Source organism: Atractosteus spatula, chromosome 16, assembly GCF_055471065.1.
Source record: "Atractosteus spatula isolate fAtrSpa1 chromosome 16, fAtrSpa1.hap1, whole genome shotgun sequence".
NCBI lineage: Eukaryota > Metazoa > Chordata > Actinopteri > Semionotiformes > Lepisosteidae > Atractosteus > Atractosteus spatula.
The window spans coordinates 10,001-26,774 of NC_142721.1; the positions used below are offsets into that span (position 1 = coordinate 10,001).

The 16,774-nt window shown below is 39.2% G+C and overlaps 1 long non-coding RNA gene across 1 annotated transcript; it reads right to left on the reverse strand.

Annotated features, from left to right (window-relative positions):
- Positions 1-13,535: 13,535 nt before the first annotated feature.
- On the reverse strand, positions 13,536-16,774 carry LOC148819331 (uncharacterized). The gene is made up of 3 exons (XR_016094314.1): positions 15,232-16,774; positions 14,753-14,808; positions 13,536-14,387 (listed from the first exon to the last, which is right to left on the reverse strand). It is a non-coding gene; the product is annotated as an uncharacterized LOC148819331 (long non-coding RNA).

Consider the following 16,774-nt stretch of genomic DNA (forward strand, 5'->3'; position numbering starts at 1 on the left):
CCCTAACCCTAACCCTAACCCTAACCCTAACCCTAACCCTAACCCTAACCCTAACCCTAACCCTAACCCTAACCCTAACCCTAACCCTAACCCTAACCCTAACCCTAACCCTAACCCTAACCCTAACCCTAACCCTAACCCTAACCCTAACCCTAACCCTAACCCTAACCCTAACCCTAACCCTAACCCTAACCCTAACCCTAACCCTAACCCTAACCCTAACCCTAACCCTAACCCTAACCCTAACCCTAACCCTAACCCTAACCCTAACCCTAACCCTAACCCTAACCCTAACCCTAACCCTAACCCTAACCCTAACCCTAACCCTAACCCTAACCCTAACCCTAACCCTAACCCTAACCCTAACCCTAACCCTAACCCTAACCCTAACCCTAACCCTAACCCTAACCCTAACCCTAACCCTAACCCTAACCCTAACCCTAACTTAACTTAACTTAACTTAACTTAACTTAACTTAACTTAACTTAACTTAACTTAACTTAACTTAACTTAACTTAACTTAACTTAACTTAACTTAACTTAACTTAACTTAACTTAACTTAACTTAACTTAACTTAACTTAACTTAACTTAACTTAACTTAACTTAACTTAACTTAACTTAACTTAACTTAACTTAACTTAACTTAACTTAACTTAACTTAACTTAACTTAACTTAACTTAACTTAACTTAACTTAACTTAACTTAACTTAACTTAACTTAACTTAACTTAACTTAACTTAACTTAACTTAACTTAACTTAACTTAACTTAACTTAACTTAACTTAACTTAACTTAACTTAACTTAACTTAACTTAACTTAACTTAACTTAACTTAACTTAACTTAACTTAACTTAACTTAACTTAACTTAACTTAACTTAACTTAACTTAACTTAACTTAACTTAACTTAACTTAACTTAACTTAACTTAACTTAACTTAACTTAACTTAACTACTCACCTCCTCAACCCATGGACCTATTGAACAGTTACTTACTAAACTTAAACAATTTCAAATATATCCTACATTCCAATTAATTTTGCAAACACAAAACTGAAATGACTAAAATACAGTACAATAGGAACATTGTACAACAATATCATTAAACCCTCAGAGCACACCCACAACTTTGTGCTCAAACTAAATACTAAACAAATATTTACAACATAACAATCAGTGAAAATCAAACCACTTCTAATACATTGCATTACAAATTTAAATTAAACTTTGCAATTCAGATTTTTCTTCACACTAGCTCATTAAAAAAAATACAACACAAATCCATACATCACTAAAAATACAGTACAGCTTAAAACATTGCATACCAAACATCTTTTGCCTTCATTACAAATCTCAAACAGCACACAAAGATACTTTGTGCTCAAACTACATCATGAAGATTGGCTACATAACATTCAGTGAGCATTAAACTATTTCAAATACATTGCATTACAAACATTAAAAACAAAGTTTACAGTTAGGATGATTGTCCTTTCAAAAATAAAGAACAATTCAACAAACCATTTCCCCCATAATCAAGATCATTACAATCCAAGAATACACCACATTGCATACTACAATTAACCCACATTCACTTTCTCAAAACATTACACTGAACATGGAGGCATGCTTCTAGGGTTAGAAGTAAAGTTAACCCATAAGCTAATAACAGCAAGCTAGAACTACTGGAGCTAAAAACTATCCCTAACCGCCCCCCCCCCCCAACACAAAAAATTTGTACTCACCACCTGCCTCTTCAAGCTATGAAAGAGTGTTTACCATTAAAATTCACATCATTTCAACAAAACCTAAACAATCAAACACTGCACTTTAAAAAAATAACTTGCATTCTAGCTCATTTGAAAAAAAAAACATGAAAAGGATTTCTCAAATCACTAAAAATACAGTACATCTTAAAACAATGAGAATGTATAACAGACATACCCACATTTTTCACAGCCATCAATACAAATCCTCAAAGAGCACTCCCAGAAACTTTATTGTGCTCACATTACAATACTAAACTACATCATGAAGATTGACAACAGAACATTCACAGTGAACATTAAATGAACACTACTGCATACTACAATGATCCCACAAACTATTTATAAACCATTTTTCCCCCATCAGAATCAAGATCATTACAATCCAAGAAAACACCACATTGCATACTACAATGATCCCACATCTCACTTACTCAAAACATTACACAGAACATGGTGACATGGTTCTAGGGTTAGAAGTAAACTCAACCCAAACAAGCTAATAACAGCAACTATCCCTAATCCCCCCCCAACACAAAAAATAGGTACTCACCACTTGCCTCTTCAAGCTATGAAAGAGTGTTAAACATTACAATTCACATCATTTCAAAAAAACCTAAACAATCAACACTGCTCTTCAAAAAAGACAACCTGCATTCTAGCTCATTTGAAAAAAAAACATGCAAAGGATGATTTCTCAAATCACTAAAAATACAGTACAGCTTAAAACAAACAATGAGATTGTTTAACAAACATACTCACACCTTTTCTGTCATCAATACAAATCCTCAAAGAGCACTCCCAGACTTTATTGTGCTCACATTACAATCCTAAACTACATCATGAAGATTGACAACAGAACATTCACAGTGAACATTAAACCATTTCAATTGTACTTCACAATACAAAACAATTTGCAAACCATTTTTCCCCACCATCACAATCACATTCTTTACAGTCCAAGAAAATACCACATCACATGCTAAAATGATCCCACATTCATTTACTCAAAACAATACACAGAACAGATTTACTTAATATACCACAACAATTTACTTCTTTTAAAAGTCCATTACTACTTCAGAAAGGCTCCTCAACTCCATCCAGACACATGACTTTGTTGTAGAAAAATTCAAAAATTGAAACACTGACAGAGGAAAGAGGTCCATTCAAAAGCTACTCCTGATGAGGCCCCTTCATGATGCAAACCATCTTCATCATTTTTAATCTTCTCTTCCAATTTTAGTCAGGAAATAAAAATACAAAAAAAAGACAGGACTGACTACAAACATCCCTCTTGGAAGATGGACACAGCCTCCCAGATCTGTGACACACTCCATGCAGACATACAGGTACCCAATGAAACAAAGATCTGTCCACCACCTCCAACAAAATGACCAAAGCTGAAAAGAAACACAGCTTTCAGATTAGTTTGCATTTACATTCATCATCAAGAGAAAACATTTCAATTCAAAAGACACCATCCCTCAAAACCAAGACCTCCCTTCCTGCAGAATACCACTTGCAAAAAAAGGGAATTGTGCAGACTCCCAAAAAGAAAAAAAACTACCTCCACAATCAAAGAGAAAAAAATACTTCAACTTCAGTTTTACATTGTATTGGATGGTTAGGTAAAAAAAAATCACAATACAAAGCAATGAAAATTTCAAAGCATAACAATTGCAAATTCCCAAAGTAACAATGCAAAACACAACCTAACCAGATTATTCACATGCTTAATGACATTCAAAAGTCAAAAAGAACATAAATAGCACCTTGGACTTATTACATTACAAACAGCTTTTAAAAAATCCAGAGCAACCATAAACATATATTGCCAGCATAATAGGTGTATCATTAGAGTCAAAATACATACAAGGCTTTACTTACAATTACTCCTAGAATGGTGTCAATGGTTTACTGTCAGCCGAGGAGAGCTTTCCACCATGCAAACAACAAGAAGGTTACTTCAGATGTCATCCAGCCAAATCATATCAGAACTTCTTCATTGTCAACAACTAGAACAAATAAGAGATTATAGCCAATGAAAAAAAGTGAAGCTCCAATTCTTCTCTGAATCCAAAATGGCCCCATCTTTCACAACCCCAGAATCCAATTCCACTCTCACTGTAAGTCAGCACAACTTCAGAGTACTAATCTAAACAATGTTACCAGTTGCATTCATACTGTAAAGAGAAAATACAAACAACATTTCCAACAGTTAAAATGAGAAAACTTAGAACTCAAAACAACCAGAGACCTACACTTCTTAGCATATTTAGAAATATTCATATTTAACCATAAAACTGCACAGAAACAAGTATCAAATTAAAAGTAGTACTCCTAACCATTCAAAAAAACTTCACCACATTCATCATTACCCAGGAAACTCAGTGCACCCAATCTGAAGCAGCTCCTCACTCTCAAACTGATCATATTCACAATACCCTTTTAGCTTTACGTTTACTGCCTCATGGGTAACACACAAAGTTCACATTGGCACCCAGCTTCTTTCAATCATCTTTCCAAAAGCAACAATGTCAAATTTGGTTCTCATTCAATATTCCAGTCACTTTAAAAAATTAGACCTACAGAAAAAAAACATACCACCAGCAACATACTTTACCTCCAGTACAATATTCACAATTCAACAGGCTTTAAATGCCAGACATAACACAAAACATTTGACAAAATTAGGCTCTAACCCTTTAACTCCTCATTCTTCTCCTGTCTGAAAGGAAAAACCATTGTGTAATTATTCCAAATGTCAAGTTGCCATCTAAAATTAGTTTAGATATACAACAAAAATCAGTTACACACCCCAAACATACATCTCAATTTCTCCAACTCAACTCTTCCCTGAGCACTGACCCTGATCTAAAAATACTACCTTCTTATCAACCCTTAAAATATGTATTCTCTTACCTGCTATCTTTGTGAAAGCACTCATCCAGGATTGTATGGTTTTATTTCTTGGAATGCTTACAAAAATCAAAGTTAACAAATTCAGGTCCTGACAGGTTTAAATCCTCATCTACCAGCCTTTGGAAAGCCATTTACAAAGATCACCTTATTGAAGATAACCCATGAGTGAAAACATTTCAATTCAAAGAAAAAACCCTACATGCAAAACACATTCCAGATTTCAGTAGACATGTTTCTTCAGAGTCTTCAGAAGAAAGTCTAGTTTAAACTGAATATGCTACCTTTCCACCCAACACATACCAAAAACCTTCCCAAACTCACATTGCACAAATATTCTAAACAAGTTCAAATTCTTTTTCAAATTACTACCCAAACCCATCAAACACATCCAAACCACCCACCTTCCACAGCAGTCTTCAGGCCACCACAGCTTCAAGCCAAGAGCTCCTACCCTTACAGGAGCCAGAAACAGACTGACTACCAGCTCCAAGGCTGTGTTTTTAAAACCCTCATGATTAACTCAGAGGTGTGGCTAATTCACCAAGAACCTATCCCAACATCTCCTCAAAATGGTCAATTTGCAAAGCCCTGTTTTTATAATGCAACACACCTGTTTCCAATGAACAAACAAATATTAGCCAGCCATCTAAAAATCCAGCCATTCAAAATGCATGGGTGATAATGCAGGGGGTTACTCAGAGGATCAGGATCTGCTGGGTACAGCACATTTTTACAAATACTCAGTTGTGGGACTGCACTACTTCATGGAACATTTGGACAGTCTTTATAAGAAAGTCTAGTTTCAACTGAATATGCCACCTTTCCACCCAACACATACCAAAAACCTTCCCAAACTCACATTGCACAAATATTCTAAACAAGTTCAAATTCTTTTTCAAATTACTACCCAAACCCAACAAACACATCCAAACCACTCACCTTCCACAGCAGTCTTCAGGCCACCACAGCTGCAAGCCAAGAGCTCCTACCCTTACAGGAGCCAGAAACAGAATGACTACTGGTCCCAATGCTGTGTCTTTAAAACCCTCATGATTAACTCAGAGGTGTGGCTAATTCACCAAGAACCTATCCCAACATCTCCTCAAAATGGTCAATTAGCAAAGCCCTATTGTTTATAATGCAACACACCAGTTTCTGATGACCAAAACTATTAGCCAGCCATCTAAAGATACAGCCATTGAGAATGCATGGGTGATAATGCAGGGGTACTTAGAGGTACAGGATCTGCTGGGTACTGCAACTTTTTACAAATACTCAGTTGTAGGACTCTACTACTTTGTGGAACATTTGAATAGTCACCAAAAAATGCCTGATTTTGAATCCAGTTCAAAGGTGATGGACAATCTTTTTTCAGTAATAGAAATTGAATTGTATATTGTGTATGACAGCATGTTAAATATTAGAGTACTTAAAAAGAAGGTAGATTTAATATACACAAAGATTGCTCAATTGGATATATATAAAAAGGTTATTATTATACTGTAAAATAAAAACAGAAGCTTAACGTAATATATAAATAATGTACACACAGTAGATGGTAGTGGCAGCTAAATAATAAAATGTACACAATAGTATTCCACCTTCTTCATATGTATTTGTATGCATCAAAATCTTTAAATTGGTGACTTACAGTGGATTATGGAAAAGTTGCTTCTAACATTATAAAGTTTATATACTGTACTTCATAAAAAGTTATTATGTTTTATCATTTTCTCAGAATACATAGTACAAACACCACTTTAATATGGAACTGTGTAACTAAGCAGCTAAATGGATGTTTTGGAAACAATTTGACATTTAATTTTTATAACTTTTAGTGTCCCTATTGAGGTAATGGAAAATAGATAAGATCACCATATTAGCCATATGATTTTTTTATATTAGGAATTTGTCTTTTCATAGACCCCAACTTGCTCTCCATGATACACACAGACAGGGAGAGAAGCTGGGGGTCAGAGCACAGGGTCAGCCATTTATACGGTGTCCCCAGAGCAGATGGGGGCTCACTCAGGAGCCCAATGGCATAGGATTCCTCTGCCAGCCACAGAGCCACTGCACTGTCCCGAGGAAAAGGGGATTTCCTGGCCCATATGGGGATCGAACCCACACCCTTGGTGTTATTAGCACCACACGCTTACCAATTGAGCTAACCAGCCACTGACAGATTGGTCATGGACCATAATGTAGCATGCTCTACCCTTTTTCATGCATAAATATTTTTTACTATCTAAACCCATTTTTAAAATGCTTGTGGTTTGAATGCTGTGTGTCTTTTTTTGTAAAGTTATCTAAAAATGGTAATATAGTGTACCTTCTATTTACTATTTTCTTTTTTAAAAAATGAGACTATTTATTAGAAAAAAAAAACATGTGCCCTATGCAGGAACTGAACCCAGACCTCCCAGAGAGAACCCACCCCCCAAACCCACTACACCAACAGAGCACTTGTAACCACTACTGAAACAGACAGGTCAAAATGTACCAAAAGGAATCAAGAGTGAACGAGTCAGAAAAAATTAAAAGCTTACAAAGAAAGTGTACTACGGTAATACTATCAGTTATATAAATATACTTTGATCTATTAATATCATTACTAATTTCTTTTATTACATGATTCCATATTATATTCCCTACTAAGCAGATTCTAAAAAGTACACTTTTTTACTGGAATAAAAAGAACAAGGATTCATAGAAAAAATTATATACCTATGTACTAAAATAGTATTTTAAACTAAAAATATAGTCAGAAAGAGCACATCAAAACGTTTCCAAAATAACCACAGTAAGTGACATAGTTAAAGACATTGATGCATAAAATGTTGGTAAAGTGGAAAATTGTGTAGTTTATTTAAGCTACCACTATCAGCCATGTACATTATAATGTTTATATTCCTAAATTAATATCATTTATAATAATATGATTGTCACGGATGTTGGAAAGAACATACTGTGGAACGTCAGGAGAGCGTAAGAGACCCTATGCGTAGCGGCAAGACGGGGGTTAGCCCGGGATCAGCTGTTCAGGAAATGCCGTATAGAAACCTATGCCCTCAGGTAGCGGACGTGGGGCAACCTGGTGCTAGGCGGGTTTCAGGACATCCGAACATCAATGCTGAGCGAAGCAGAATAAGAGACCTGGAAATATATAGCCCCAGGGAGGGAGACACTGGAAGGAGAGACAAGCACAGGAAACAAGGGACAGGACAGGGTAGGAGCACCTTCTGGCTGCAGAGGGCATGACAGTACCTCTCCCCCCCTTCATGTGTGGCTCCTGATGCCCAATGAATAAATGAGCTGCACAGCACTGGGGGTAGGAAAAACTTCATTTAACTGAAAGGAAACCTCCGGGAGTCCACGGTGAGAGCTGCCCCCTCCTCCAGGGTATAAACCTTTATTGGGTAGAGGAAGGGGGGGTCAGGTAGAGCTCCGGAGGCTTAAAACAAAAAAGACAAGTACACAAGCACAAACACAACAAACATAAACCTGGGAGACCAGGGTGACAAACTAAAAAAAAAAAAAAGATAGGAACCAAAAGTTCCGAGACACAGGGAGCAGGGGGGACCAAATAGAAGGGGTAACCAGGAAGTGAAAAATCAAATCACCAGGTAAAAACAAGAATAAAAAAACACAAAAACCAGAGGAAAACAAAATACCGCAGACTGGGCAATAGGCACGTTCACATTCTAACACTGATATCAGAGTGGACAACCCAAGGAAAGCCAGACCGTAGTTCGCTCACAGGCACAGATGTCCGGAGAGATATCCAGCGAAAAGAATGGGGGAACAGCAAAAAGTTCACCAAACTAACACTGATATCGGAGTGGACAACCCGAGGAAAGCCAGGCACAGGACCCGTTCACAGACACGGATGACCGGAGTGATATCCAGCAATTAGAAAGGGAGAGAAAAAAAGCTCAGCATTCTATCACTGATATCAGAGAGATCAACCCAAGGAAAGCCAGGTACGGGACCATCTACAGTAAGGATGGGAGCCAGCAATAAGGATGGGAGCCAGCTCAACATTCAATCACAGATGTCGGGAGAGACAATCTGAGGAAAGCCAGGTATTCAGGAGTGTATGTCAGGACGGCATAACACAGAATGACCCGCTCACAGACACGGAAGTCAGGAGTAGCATCCTGCGATTAGAATAGAAGAACTGAAAAAAAAAGCACAGAGAAAAAGAAAAAAGCTGTGGAAAAAACAAAAGATGCCGCTCGGGGGATCAAAAATGGCTCAGCATTCTGTCATGGATTTCGGAAAGAACGAACCATGGAATGGCAGGAGAGCGTAAGAGACCCTATGCGTAGCTGCGAGACGGGGGTCAGCCCAGGCTCAGCTGTTCAGGAAATGCCATATAGAAACCTATGCCCTCAGGTAGTGGACGTGGGGCGACCTGGTGCTAGGCGGGTTTCAGGACAACCAAACCTCAATGCTGAGCAAAGCAGAATAAGAGACCTGGAAATATATAGCCCCAGAGAGAGAGACAATCACTTGGATTTTTAATGACCATAGAGAGTCAGGACCTCGGTTTTATGTCTCATCCAAAGGACAGCACCTGTTTACAGTATAGTGTCTCTATCACTATACTGGGGGATTAGGACCCACAGGGACTGCAGGGTGAGCACCTCCTGCGGGCCCCACTAACACCTCTTCCAGCAGCAACCTTAGTTTTTCCCAGGAGGTCTCCCATCCAGGTAGTGACCAGGCTCACACTTGCTTAGCATCAGTAGGTTGCCAGTTGTGAGTTGCAGGGTGATATGGCTGCTGGATATGAGAAAATATATAATATAACACTTTAAAAGGTTTTTTAAAAAAACAAGATAAAAAGACATTTGAAAAACTGGAATTTAACTAATGAAATGGACTAGGTTATAATTTTAAAGGTCCTTAAATTCTGTGCTGGTCTGAACCCATACACACTTTAACCTCTGGGATTGGAGAAAAAGACAGTTTGAATAAACTGAGCAGTTTAGCTACCGTACCAAAAACAGAAGAGTAAGAAATCAACAAAACCTTGATAAATACAATAACTACTAATCTCCTATGGCAGTGGTTCTCAAACTTTTTGGACCAAGTACCACCCCTAATCCAACCAAAGCATCCAAGTACCACCTACAAGTCATCATCTCATAGGAACCCCAGAATTTATCAATGACCAACATGACCACATGTGCACACACACTCACACATACATATAATAAATATAATAATAAACTTTGTTTGATATATTAAAATGTGGCTTCTCAAAGTGTTTTACAGAAAAAAAAACAACACAAAATAAAAAAGCACCATTTCAGTGAGAGGGGTGAGCCTGTTTAGTCGAGCAAAGCAGATGTGAATTAATTTTTCGAGCCTTGATACAATTCACAACAGTCTAACAGATTTTAAATCGTCAGGCATTTTCTTGATTTCAAAGATCTTGCAGTGGATGTTGCAATGAAACCATTAATTTCTGGAGCAACCTCTCTAATTCGTGCAACTACACCGCTGTGTCGGCTTGTCATTGCTCTAGCACCGTCTGTACAAACTCCGACACATTTTATCCAGTCGATGCCATTCTCTTCGATAAATTCATTCAGAAGCTGAAATACGTGCTCTCCTGTAGTTCCTGTTGGTAGCGGTTTACAGAACAGAAAGTCCTCACGGGACGCACCCTCAAACTCGTATCTAACGTAAACGAGCAAATTGGCCAAATCGACTACAGACTCATCTAATTGCAGTGAAAAACATCTGCTCATCTTAACGCGCGCTGTCAGCGTACTTTTGATATAATCCTTCATTTCAATAATTCTATGAATGACTGTGTCTTTCGGGGGGTGCAGCAGGTTGAGCTGTTCAGCAGCTTTTTCTCCACACATAATAGTGTGGGGCTTACCTGCTTTAGCAATCCGCAAGCTTGCATTTTTCCACGTTTCCGTTTTTATTTCAGTGTTTATTTTAAGTATTTATTTCATGCGCATGGGAGAGAAACACAGAGACGCTTGGTGTATTTTTCTCAAATCAACTTAGAACAGTTCTTAAATATTTTTCACGCTTTCCTGTGCTCACAAGATTACCTGCGTTCGTAGCACGCATTTCTATGCATTCCTGTGTTTACAACGTTGGCATTGTTCCAAAATCACACACATTCTCCTTTCTCCCTATTTGCTGGAGATACAGTAGCTTTTTTTAATTTTTTAAATTACAATTGGTCACTTGCGTCCGTAGCATGCATTCCTATAGAGTGGTATAGAATTACAGAGTATCTCTTGTGTCCACTGAAGTATTAGCGCGCACTGTATCGTAGTACGTAGGCTGCGTATTTGACATGTATAAAAATACAAAATATGAAAACCCGTCCCGATTTTTTCAGCGCACACAACACAGTTCCAGGGTCATTTGGCGTACCACCTGGCGGCACGCCACGTACCACTGCTGGTACGCGTACCACAGTTTGAGAACCACTGTCCTATGGCACATATGAGTATGGCACAACTAGAGTGAAATTTAAAATGTTTCAGAACATAATATGTCACCGTTTTCTTCAATTTAATTACATGTCTACAAGCACTTGAACTTTAAAAGCTGGATCAGGATCTGACCTTTTCACATCATTTCCTCTCACCCCCTTCAAAATAAGATTCAAGTACCTATTGATTGGTATTCTAGAGGACTTTGGAGGCAAGAACGGGAGATGTGTCACAACTGCCATGATGGTCTGGAAAACATTACATGGCAAATCCTTTAGCTGAACACCCTGGGTTCTTTTATAAATGATGAATAAAAGGCTGCTGTGAATCAACTAGCAACCCAACAGTTTATGACATAATAATTACTAATGTTAAACCAGTCTATTTTTATGTACCCTATGAATGATACATACCATTGCTAAAGTCAATGTGCACATTCTTGCTTCTCTCCAGGACATCATTGTGGTTTCCAAGGACTTGTCCACCCAGTGCTCATAAAAATAAACACTCCTTACACATGGTACTTGTGTCACCAGTTTATTTTTCTACACATTACATTTTAGTTATGAAAACTAGTTCAGAACCAGTTTTGGAGTTGGTTGTGGGTTTCTTCCAAGTTGTGGGGTTTTCTGCCACAGTCCAGGAGCACGGAGGTAGGTTAATTGCATTTTGACATGATGAGACCTGAGGAATGGACTGACATACCATCCAGTTTTCTTCAGTGCAGTGAGCCGTATGGTTAAACCATTGTAAATGGATTTATACCTCCTATCTGGCAGTTATCACTCATTTAAACCAGACCTCACTAACCAAATAATCTAATTAGTTTAAAACTGTATAACACTTACATTTTCTAGACCATTAACGTCTTTTAACTGAATTTAACCCATTGTATTGCCAGCATGGCTATCAGTTGTCTCTACCCCAAATTGCAACCTCTACACAACTCCATACATTTCTGACAACACCTTTTTCATAAATAAACTATTATATTCCTGCTGTTGTCCTACTGTGTAATCTAAAACTGCTGCAGCTATAAAAATTTCACACTAACTACTTACATAAATATTTCAAAAACAAGGTGTTACAAAAATAGCACTTTCCTTTGCAATGCAGTCTTAATCCATATAGTATGAAATGGCTTCATCTGTAGCAGTACTTATACTATCTCAGCCCCACACTGTTGTACCCCTTTAAAAGGCATCAATTGTTATATAGATTTACTAATAACAGCAGCCAAATTCACTGCAAATACAATAAACCTGATACACAACATATTTTAGTAAACTGCTTTTCAGACATTTTCACTTAAAATGGAATGGAAACCCAAAATTAAATGGCAATTACTCTTAAATGAAAGTGTATAGTGGGAGGCACCACAGAGAGCACCAGTAAAAAGTCAACACCCCAGCTGATGAGACAGAAGCACCAGTGTGAGGTTAGCTAGGAACAAAAACACAAAAAGTGAAAAAATAAAGTAAGCAACTGCAATGTTGCTCCAAGCTGGGCTTAACCTACTTAATGGGGTCCAGCTTGGGGAAAAAAAACTGCTAGCACAGCAGTGACCAGACTGGACAGTGGGGTCCAGTATGTGCATAAAAAGGTAGTGCATAAAAAGATGCATGAGCTTTCCTGCCCCTATGAAAGGGCATAAAGGGACAAGCAAAACAGAAAATGAAAACCTTAGAGAGGTGCAAACCCCAGCAGGACTGTTGGTGTAAAAACACCATCATAGGGGGGTGGCTCTGCTCCTCTCAGAGGGTGTCCAGTGTGTCTTTATAGGACCCGCCCAGCTGGGGCTCATGAGCTGGAAGACAGCTGGGACTACAAAGGCAAGGGGTCACCCTTCTACCAGGGCTCCACCTCCACACCAGGCACACCCCTGCATAATGTTACAGCAGCATATAAACAATATGGGAATAAATGTGCATATTCATTTCTACACCTTTTCACTACGCACAAATCACCCAGTGGCAAATTTAAAAACACTCATAAACCCAAAACAGCATTTCAATTCTGCGTTTTACACCATCAATGTCTAAAATATATACACATTAAAACTCACCTACTTCCTCCACAAACACCACAGCTTTTCATAATACAGGAATGTATACAAATGTTTAGATCACTAAAACTAAAATTATAACTGCTTATAAACATCCTCTACGCTGACCAAATAAATGTACACAAAGAGTGTGACCTAAACCCCCAGTAGTAAAAATTGATTTTAAAACCAAAGAAACATTTTAGGGTGCAAGATGTCCAAATAAAACAATGTAGGGAAAAGCAGATCCAGTGCCAGTATGTACTCAATATAGCACCTTGTACAACCACAATCAACATACAAGAAAAAAAGAAAACAGACTCAGTATATTTAGCCATTTTTAATCATCCCACCAACAAAACAGATTTTCAATACACAAGACATTTTCTGGCAAGGAATTTACAAAGCTGCATAACTACATATCCCTTCTCACAAAACAGAACAAACAACCACTATCTTTCTCCTACCTCCTACCTTTCTGTAGGAAATCCCTTCCCATGACAAAGGGCTTTTTGTGCAGTTATGAAAAAGAGCAACACTCAGCACAACCAATCCCTCTTTTCCCAAGTGAGTGGATGGCATTAGTTTTCCTTTTATTCATTTCTACCTTGTGTGCTCAATTCAGTTTTACTCTACAGCCAATGCAAGATTTACATACATGTGTGCACCCATGCAAATAAATCATTGCATTACCGTAGTTTCTCAAACTCTGCTTTTCAAATGGCATAGAATGTGCAAAACAGCTACAAAGTTACTGACTGCCAACTCTCTCCATTCCTGCACCAGAAGTCACTTTGTCTCCTCCCTGCCAGGGGGCTCAGGTGCTGAAGTTACAAGCCATGGTCCTAACAGCCACTACAAGGCTGGTGTGCAGAGATTCACTTAGAGCTTCATGTAGCTCCAGTTGTACCATGAATAGCACCTGAACCTCTTTCCTGCCCACAATTAACCCACCAAAGACCTCCCTCCATTTCTCTGCCTGTGTTGTTAGGAACTTCGAAAGCAACTTTGATGGTCCTCTGATGTGCCCATTGGCTTCTGGAATCTGAACTGGCACACGATTCCTCAAGCATATCTTCACAGACAGAACCCACTACCCAGTTGCTGCATCTGGTAGTCCTGGTGAAGGTCCTCCCTCGGCAGCAAAGGCCTGATCATCCCCCAGACGGCAGAGATCCTCAAGAAAAAATAAGAAACTGGACTGAGCCCTCTGCACTAGTCAGAAATGGTCCAGCCAACATTCCCACTCCCAACACCAGATTTGACCTAAACCACCATAAATGTTCAGTGCTACACCTTTTCAGGACAAACCAACAGAAAACCACCCTGAAGAGTGCAAAAGCAAAAACATGCAGTGCAAAGCTCCTACCACAGGGGAGACATTCAGTTCTTTTCTCTTGTTTAAAACACTATTTCAACATAAGTACACAAGTTACAAATTACAGGTTCATCCGTCTCAAAACAACCAGCTAACCAATTTATCCCTTCCCTCAATCCCAACAAACCCAAACAAAATAATCCAAAATGTTCTTGACTGCTTACCCAGGACATACAGTAGATCCACTTGCTTCTCTTCCAATGCCTTATAAGCTTGGACACTGAGAGAAGAAATTAGAACTGTTAAAATTACAAAATCAAAGATACTCAAATATTACATTCTCCATGAAATGAATTAAAGAATGCAAGGCTCTTAGATTGTCCCACATTCCTCTGATAACAGGCTCTCTCAAGTCTTTCAAAAATGATAAAAGCCAAGAGTAACATTGTTTTTAGATGTACTACACTGTATTCTGCAACTCCCATGCACACGCCAAAAGCTGCCTGCCCAATATACTCAATGTACCCCACGTTACATGATATACAATCTACACAAATGTACGTGAATATACCCAAATAAACCAATATATACCCATAGTACCGAAATGTACCTGATTAAAACCCCATGCACCCAGTGTGCTCATTATACAGAAAATGCCCCGTCTCTCTTCCTGGATGGAAAGGGACTCACCTGACCCACTCACCTGATTAGATCCTTTGATGTTACCTTTGACTTTGTCTTGGAACAAGCATCCTACTCCTCTAGCAGATCTTCATGGAAAGGTCCCGGAGATTAGCACCATCTGTTCTCCACTCCTGGTGATAAAAGATCCTCCCTCTGGAGCAAAGGCTTGGTCAACTCTTCTGGTAGCAGAGAGCCTGAATAGGAGAGAAATTTAGACCAAGTCCTCTGCAGTTGTTAGAAACAGTCATTTCCACTTCCAACATGGACACAGTGCAGCATCTATCCCAAACAAACCAACTGTAAAACACCCTGCAGAGAGCAAAGAGAACCCCCCCCCAGTCCAGGGCCCGTGCCACAGGGGGTGGGATCCATTGCAGTTCCTCCCCTGTGAGGATGTCAGTTCCTGTGCCAACACCCATCAAGAGAACCTGGCTGACATGCTGTCTCCTCAAAGACATAACCAGCAAGGAGTCTGCAGTGGAAGAGGCTGCTGGTGCGCCAAGTCACTGTTGTACTGCAGTGTATCCAAAGTGATTTATTTACATGTGTGCACCCATGAAATAAATCAGATACAAAACTAATTCAGTCTTTGAGCCAGAATGACAGCCAGTCAAGTGCACGTCAGTGTGGGAGTGCTTCACCCAAGCAGGGAACAAAACCCAGAAAAAAGCACATTACAGCATGACGGTATCCATCTGAAGATGTCCAAGAGCTTAACACAGCCTACTCCAAAAGTACATTTTCATCCTTCAGAAAAAATTCTACAAATTAAGGGGTCACAGAACTATTTGGAGTAGGTTAAGGAAAAACTAAAGATGGGAAAACAGTGAAACCCACCTCTGGTCCAGGGACCATTTCTCCAAGACACTACCTTTGTACCTGCTCCAAGATCCATGGACATCCAGGAATTTCAAGAAGGACAGCTTGCAGCATCTCTTCGCTTTTTACTCTTCAAAGTGGAAGACTTCAATACTCACAGATGGACATCAACAGGTCACACAGCTGGTATCCTTTTAGCCAGTCAGTGAGCTTCCCCTAAACAGGATTCTCCAAGCCTGTAACTCCACACTATGCTTTCAGATGGCCAGGGACTGGGAAACACTGATCATTGCACTAGTCTAATATACAAACACAATCAACACCACTACTGACCAACCTCACAAAGAGAGCTTGATTTGCACCTCCCCTCTACTTACCTTCAAACTCACCTTTACCTTGGCCACAAAGTTGCACTGATTGGGTTAATAGCATTAAGCAGATCAGCATTGAAGATGCAGGTTATGGCCCAAGAACTTCAGGCAGAAGGATGATTGGATTATTGAGCACCAGTATTCCCACCTTACGCAGAGGCTCGACAATTGTAGCTGATGAGAAATCATCAGGACAGAGCTCACCTCTTTTTCTCAGAGCTGGGCCATCATGCGGAATAAAACTGGACTCCTGCGGTGGACAGTCACTCCTGCAAACTGTCCATCACAGAGCAGCCAAGAGTAAAATAGGCACAGCCTTCCATTTCCTTATAGTTCCATTGACACAGCAGATTTCCAGGGAAACTCCGGATC